The following is an 8,403-nucleotide window of genomic DNA, read 5'->3' as shown; positions in this document are numbered from 1 at the left end:
AAACAGCAAGTCTGAATCATGCTCATTTCTATCCATTTTTTAAAAAAAAGAATCCAGAATACATCCTGTTGTTCCAGAATAACATTATTTCTTTCCTTCACCTTACGGTTGATTCTACATCTCTGCAGCTTATTGCCAGCCTCTTTCACAAGTGAACAACTCAGAGCAGGACGTACTAATTTTAAAATTGTATTGAGCCCATCATATTCTTTCTCCCATTTCTAAATAATAATTCTCCATATGGAGGTAACTTGTGCTTTTATGAAAGTCCATCAGACATCTGCTTACAATACGAGGTAACCTGTCTCAATAACATTCATAGAATAGTACTTACATCCACTGTGATGAAGTGCCTTGAGAGGATGGTGATGATACTCCTGCCTGAGAAGTGACTTGGATCTGCTCCAAGTTGCATTCACAACAGATCAACAGCAGATGCCATTTCATTGGCTCTTCACTCAACCCTGGAACATCTGGATAGCAAAGATACATACATTATTGACTACAGCTCGGCATTCAATATTATCATCCTCTCAAAGCTAATCAATAAGCTTCTAGTTCTAGGTCTCAATGCCTCTTTGTGCAATTGGATCCTCAATTTTCTGACTTGCAGACCCCAGACAGTTTGGGTTGGTGACAACATCTCTTCCACAATCTTCATCAGCACAGCTACACCACAAGGCCGTGTGCTTAGCCCCCTGCTCTACTCGCTTTGCACTTATGACTCTGAGACTAAGAATAGTTCCAATGCCATATTTAAGTTTGCTAATAACACCGCAGTCATTGGCCGAATACAAGGTGGTGAAGAATCAGCATACAAGGAGATGGAAAATCTGGCTAAATGGTGTCATAACAACAACCTCTTACTCAATGTCAGCAAGACCAAGGAGCTGATTATTGACTTCAGGAGGAGGAAACCAGAAATCCACAATCCGGTCCTTATCGGGGGTTCAGAGGTGGAGAGGGTCACTTGTTCGTTATGTGCCGTGTCATATGACACAAGTGATCATGGTCTTTCAGTGACCATTATTGATCTTGGCAATTTTTTTTCTGCAGAAGTGGTTTGCCATTGCTTCTTCTGGGCAGTATCTTTACAAGAAGGTGACCCCAGCCATTATCAATAATCTTCAGAGATTGTCTGCCTGGCGTCATAATCAGGACTTGTGATATGCACCAACTGCCCATACAACCATCCACCACCTGCTTCCATGGCTTCACACAACTCTGACGTGGGGGTTAAACAGATGTTACACCTTACCCGAGGGTTACCAGCAGGCCAGCGAGAGATGGAGTTCCTTGTACCTCCTTTGGTAGAGATTTATCTCCCTGTCACCCTAAGAGGGTCAGCAACTTTAAATTCGTCAGTGTTACCATTTCAGAGGATCTGTCCTGGGTCCAGCAAGTAGGTGCTATTACAGAGAAAGCACAGCAGCATCTCCACATTCTTAGAAGTTTGCAAAGATTTGACACATCATCTAAAGCTCTGACAAACTTCTATAGATGTGAGCTGGAGAGAATATTGGCTGTTTGCTCATGGACTGGTACAGAAACACCAATGCCCTTGAATAGAAAAGTCTCCAAATAGTGGTGGATACAACTCAATGCATCACGGATAAAGTCCTTCACACTTATTCAATCCACATCTCATTAATTGAGTATCCAGAACAGTCCTTATGTTAAACCTTTTTCTTTGCTTCTTAATGAGTGTGCCTTCAGTTTCCTTTTAAAAGAGATAGCTACACCAATATGACACAAAGGTATATAATCAGTTTCACTGTTCAACCTACTGTTCCTGTGGAAGATCTAATTCCAATCAATGTAGGTATTTGCCAGCCTGTGAATTGGTCTCCTCTCAGAGAGCATGACAACTCCCAGCACATTTCCTCTTTTTTCACCATTTTGCAGCACGATGCTACCATACTAATTCTACATTATGGTCTGCTCACTAATTCAATATGAGCTTCATGCCTGTGAACATAAATTTACTGTACTCAATTAATTTAAAAGCAGTTATGTTTCATTCATTCAGATGTGGCCATAACAATTATGGGTTCCTTGCCATTGATCATCTAATGACAAATAATATATTTTGTCACAAATCTAATTTGCAGTCGGGTGAAAAACAATGCTTTCAACAGCAACTTTGCAAACTTCCACTGCAGAATGAACTTTGAGTACTTGGCAAAATACTTCTGTATCTAAGCATGAGGAAGGGAAGAGTCGAATGAAAAGCAATCTTCACTCAATAGTCTTCATGAAAATGATCTGACGTGAAATTGTGTTCAGGATTAGAAATCTGCCAAAATTCTACTCCATTCTTGAACCATTGCTAAACTCTGATATTCATCAAACTTCTTAACGGACAGCTCCTTTGGATTGAGGATGACTTATTTTGTCTCCAGTTCTGAGATGATGAGGCTAATGCTGAACCCACAGAATTTGCCTCAGGTAGGATAGGGGGCGTGGGAATACGGTTTGGATGGGTATATAATTTAGGAGGTGATGTACTCCTTCTGATATTTACTTAGAGTTCTGATCCGTGGAGTGGAAGTTCCCAGTGTAAAGTAGAATGCTTCTTCACTTTGAGAGGCTATGCATTAGAAATTCCTCGAAGTCGGTGAGAATGAACAAAGCTTTGAGAAAATCCTTGAATCTTTTGATTTGTTTACTTAGCAACATCTTGACATGGCAGATTGTGGAATGGAACATCTGTTTCAGGAACTGCTGGCAAACAGGCGTAGAACATGGCCTTGTCTATCATAGCTAACCTGAATTGAGTTGCAGGAACAAAGATAACAGGTTGATTGTTGCATGAATTGACCATATTTGATCATCATTCCACAATCCAACAATCTGGTTCAAAACCAACAACAGTACCTTGCATTTGTTTAGCTAGGCAATTTCAAAATACTTGAAAGGCAACAAGGTTATTTTTGAAGTTTTATTTATAACTATCAAAAAAGACCTCTTACATACATTTTTAAAGTTATTTCCTTCGAGGCTGATATATCCTTTAGGTTAAAATTATTTTTATGGTTTCCCTTGTCACTCCCATAACATTTTTTGTAGTATTCTGAAATTAATGTTACCTCTGATCTTTTTCTCAATTAAATCAGAAAATGCTGTAAAATTAGCACATTAAGCAGCATTTCTGGACAGAGAGCATGATAAAATATTTCATTGAGATTTCAACAGAAGGTTCCATAATCATAACCACAAGTTATGATGCCAAGCTATTGATGTTACACATCCATTCTTCTTTCCTTTCCACAAATGTTGTCGGGCTAACTGATCATTTTAGCATATTCTATTTTAATTTGTGCTTCTACTTAAAATATTTCACCCAAGCAATTACCTATACAGAAAACAGTATTATATATTATTGCGTTCTGATGCTGTCAATAAAAACTTTAAAACTTGAGGAGAACTAATGTCTATTTCATGTGATACATTTTGAATTTCACCTTCCTCTGCAATTCAACCAATCTTATCCACTTTATTGTTCTCTCACCTACAGCAACACAGAATATTACCCGAGAAGTAGAATTAATCTGGTTAATATTTAATAGCCTGAGAAAATCCAGAGTAATTAACCTTAATGCTTAGAAGCTAGTAGAGGATAGACTAGTCAGAGGCTTAACTTCTGCAAGTATTCAGTGATTCATGTTTAGAAATCTGTGGTAAAGCCAAATTAAACAGCTGCTGCCCTCTGTGGTTGAAAAGCCAACACCCAACATATTGGTCTAACTATGAACAGAGGCTCACTGGGTGATGTACAAGACAACATCTAATGCCACTTAATGGAGGGCATAAAGTTAACCAACAAAGCCATTCAAGTGAAACAGAATGAGAAAAAACAACTCATCTTAAGTAAAATGACCTATAAAATTTTACCGTGTTAAAACTAGGTATCCATCCCCCCGTCTGATAAACATGGATTTGACTAATACCAGCAGTGGCTAACATTGAATCATTTCAATTGACTAAATGATCCTTTCCCCAAAATATTTTACAAACAGTACTTGTATGGCACACTAGTTTTCATAAATTTTTTATACCTTCATTTTACCTGTGCTTCGAAGGTCAGAAAGCAAAGTAACAACAATAAAAAAAAATCAATGACTAAATATTGGGTGTGCACTAATGTGATATTGATTACCTGGAAGTTTCTGATGCATGCCTTATGTAGATAAGTTATAACACTTAATCTGCCAGTCTTTTGCAATATATAAAGTTAATGAGCATGAAAAATAAACTCTACGTTTAATCAGTCGGTTTTCCATATGTACATTCATATAGGCTTTCTATATACTATTCACAAAATTGTCAAGGAAATCATAGAAATTGCAGGTTTTTGAAAAAGATAAATTACTTATTTCATATCTCATATCCTTCTTCAAATTATATTATCTTCATATCAGTCCTTTTAAGATTGATTATACTTCTATAACTTACATTCTCAGTACTTCTGTATAAATTTTTCACATCTTGGCAAGTTCTCTTCATCTGCTCCTTAGCTGTACTTAATCAAATACAATCAGCCAGATTCAGCAACATTCAACAAACAACATCAGCCTTGTGTTAGACCTGCAATTGATCACACACTTTACATGGCCTATTGCAGTGTTTCTTCCATTCAAATCCGGCCACCCCCTCGAAGGAGCAATGGGACATTGGTGAGGTAAGGGAACAACTGCAGATCTCATTGAACAACCTAATTAAATGAGCAATGCAGTGTTTGACCCAGTAAGAGTTACTCACCGTATTTAATTCAATGCTAAATCATGCACGGTGGGCACGTGGCCAAGTGGTTAAGGCATTGGACTAGCGACCTGAAGGTCGTGAGTTCGAGCCCCAGCCCAGGCAACATGTTGTGTCCTTGTGCAAGGCACTTAATCACACAATGCTCTGTGACGACACTGGTGCCAAGCTGTATGGGTCCTAATGCCCCTCCCTTGGCTAACATTGGTGCCATGGAAAGGGGAGACTTGCAGCATGGGCAACTGCTGGTCTTCCGTACAACCTTGCTCAGGCCTGTGCCCTGGAGAGTGAAGACTTTCCAGGCACAGGTCCATGGTCTCGCAAGACTAGCGGATGCCTTAAAAGTCATGCACGGAAAGCAAAATAAAAAATAGGAAAGAAAAATGAATTTAGAAAGAAAGAAAAACTAAATCTGAAAATAATTAAAATCCAAAATAATGGAATTTTACAATAGTAAAAGTAAATTTTCAATGCCAAATTGATCAGAAATAATTAAGACAGTATTCCATTAAAATGTTTTTGTGTGTGTTAAATTTAATTACTAGCTTTGAGGTAGGTAAGAAAATTTCACTCTGCTCAATATATTTCAATGGTTAGTTAAATGGCAAGATACTGTTTCCCACAGATTATGAAGGATCATGGAACTTCAAGCCACAAGTACTTGATTTCCTTTATGTATGTATGATCCAATTTTATGGCTGATGTTGGCCTTACCACAAAGTATAGCCCTTCGTGTGAATTTTGCTATCCTAAAATCATTGTATAGAATAAACACAAGAAAGTCTACAAATGCTGTTAATCCAAAGCAATACGCACACAATGCTGGAGGAAATCAGCAGGGCAGGCAGCATCTATGGAAATGAATAAACAGTTGATTTTTCAGGCCAAGGCCCTTCTTTAGGACTGAGAAGGAAGGATTGTATAGTGTTAACTATACCATTGGCATTATTGAAGCAAGACATTTATTAGTACATTTCTTTTATTCTAAGTGCCATTCGCTGATGAGTCATTCCCAGAATTTAGTGTAAAGTATCCCATTGAATTTTAGTTTTTAATTACTGAAAATATAAACAGGATACTTAATGGAATGCTACTGTGCAAAATTACCCTGATGTGTGAAGTCTAGATCATTGCTTCGTTTATACCAGTCTTTGTACTTAAAGTTTAAAGTGAAAATTCCACATTTAACAACCTACCAAGCAGAATCCACTTCAGCTCACTATTCATTTTACAATGAGCGAAAAATAATTTTTAGCAATACGTTACTAATTGTTACAATGTGTTATGGGTTTTCAGAAGATAAATGCAACTACAACCTATTGAGGCTGATCATGAGGAACTAATCATTTCCAACACATGGACAATCTGAAATTTAATGAGTAGATGTGTGTAGTGATTTCTATAATTTCCTTTGAAGTACTTTTGGGGAAGAGTGAAAACAGTCACTAGCTAGCCGTTGTGTTAATAAGACATTTCTACTGTTCGGTAATGCTTCTATCTTGCGAATGTGAAACAGATTCATGCCTGGAGTTGCTAAAACGGCCAGCTATACTTTTGGAACTTGTGTGCCAACTGGGAGTGATTTTTGACGACTTGCATTTTCAGCTTCCTTGCAAATACAGTCACTGAAGGTGTGGAGTACCCTCACCAGCAGACAATGTCACGAATCAGGATAAATCAAATACTTAGAGAAAAGATTCATGAGCTCTTGGACATCAGTGTCCCAAACACATTTCTTAATAGCTAAATCACCACAACCAGTATCCCAACCTCAACACATTGTCTCACTTCTAAACATTCAATAACATTCGCACTCAACTTACTAATTAGAATCAGAAGCAGTCATGAAATTTGTTGTTTTGTGCCAACAGTACAAATTGAGACATAAAGTTATATTGTAAGTTACAATAAAAAATAAAATCAATAAATAGTGCAAAAAAGGAATAGTGAGTTAGAGATCATGGGTCATATGCCTTTCAGAAATCTAATGGCGGAAGTGAAGAAGCTGTTCCTAAAACATTGAGTGTACATCTTCACGCTCCTATACCTCCTCCCTGATTGTAGTAATGAGAAGAGGGCGTGTGCCGGTTGGAGAGTCTCCTTGATGATGGAAGCCACTTTCTTGAAGCACCACCTCAATGACGGGGAGGCTTATGCCCCGAATGTAACTGCCTGAGTCTACAACCCTCAGCAGCTTCTTTCAATTCTGTGCATCGGAGCCTCCAGGCCAAGTGGTGGTGGAACCACTCAGAATGTTCTCCACAGTACATCTGCAGAAATTTGCTCGAGTCTTTGGTGACATTTGAAATCTCCTCAAATTCCTCATCAAATCTAGCCACTGGCATGCCTTATTTGTGACTGCATCAATATGGTGGGCCCAGAGAAAATCCACCGAGATGTTGTTGTCCAGGAACTTCAAGTTGCTCACACTTTCCATTGCTGACCACCCAATGAGGACTTGTGTGCGTTCCCCTGACTTGCCCCTCCTTAAGTCCACAATCAATTTCTTGATCTTGCTAATGTTGAGTATAACATTAGGAGGAGAAGATGGCGGCACGACGCAGCGCGCAACGGCCACTCCGGTGAATGACATCTATAATCTGTCAAGTAGGGTGCCATGCACAATCCTGATTTGATGGAGACAGACATGAGAGCATGGAGGAACATCTGAAGAAACTTCTGAAATGCCCGCTCCGCTGCCGCTGCTACTGTGTGATCCAGAATCTCCGGAGGTGAAGGCCCCGAGCCCTCGGCTTTGCTTGTTGCTTGGCGGCCGGGGCGGGGTCGAAGCACTTGGCAGAGGATGGTTCTCGGGAGGCTGTATTGGAGGCTCGAATTTTTCGGACGGACTCAGAGTCGGCTGTGGTCGGGTGCTTCCAATTCATCAGCAGTTGTCGGTGCCTGGAGGTTTATGGCAGGGAGAGTTTCTCCCTTTTGCTGCCTGCTATCGGGACTATCGGGAGTCGATCGGAACTTTGAGACTTTTTTTTAACCGTGCCCATGGTTTGCTCTTTATCAAATTATGGTATTGTTTTGCACTGCTGTAACTATATGTTATAATTATGTGGTCTTGTCAGCGTTAGTCTTTGGTTTGTCCTGTTTTTTTTGGTGATATCACCCTGGAGGAACATTGTATCATTTCTTGATGCATGCATTTCTAGATGGCAATAAACGAGGGCTGAGTGTCCTCATAATCTAAACTAATCTAAAGTTGTCGTTGTGACACTACTCAATGTATCTATGTTTCTTCGTCGCCGTCTTAGATTTTGCTATCAACATTAGTCATCCCTCATAGGCACTGCACACATAACTGACATAACCTACAGGTCTTAAAACCAAGTGAAGTATCACATATGCACAAACTCACCTGCCAATAATCTTATATGCAGTCACTAAACTTGCTGTTCCAGGAAAAGACAGCATGTAACAGGTAACAGAAGGGTGGGCATAGTATAACTGCAAGAGAACATTCATACTGAAGTAGTGGTCTAGAGAAAAGCACTAGATTCTATAGTCAGCGAACAAGCAGCGTGTGTAATGCCTGAATCTGCACACCATCCATTAGCAACCCCTCCTATTCCAACATCATTATCTGTCCATGAATGTTCCTGATTCCCAAACTCCAAATGTTCCCATCATCCT

The 8,403-nt window shown here is 39.3% G+C and overlaps 1 long non-coding RNA gene across 1 annotated transcript in view; it reads right to left on the bottom strand.

The window, feature by feature from the left end:
- Nucleotides 1-363: 363 nt before the first annotated feature.
- The window catches only part of LOC134356178 (uncharacterized), a 113,372-nt gene continuing 105,332 nt past the window's right edge, over nucleotides 364-8,403 (bottom strand). Inside the window, exon 3 of the long non-coding RNA XR_010020299.1 lies at nucleotides 364-473. This is a non-coding gene — a long non-coding RNA (uncharacterized LOC134356178). The remainder of the gene's footprint in view (nucleotides 474-8,403) is intronic.

The sequence above is a fragment of the Mobula hypostoma genome, chromosome 14 (assembly GCF_963921235.1).
Source record: "Mobula hypostoma chromosome 14, sMobHyp1.1, whole genome shotgun sequence".
NCBI lineage: Eukaryota > Metazoa > Chordata > Chondrichthyes > Myliobatiformes > Myliobatidae > Mobula > Mobula hypostoma.
Note: the sequence above shows the minus strand (reverse complement) of the source record. Positions and strands in the feature narration are given on the sequence as shown.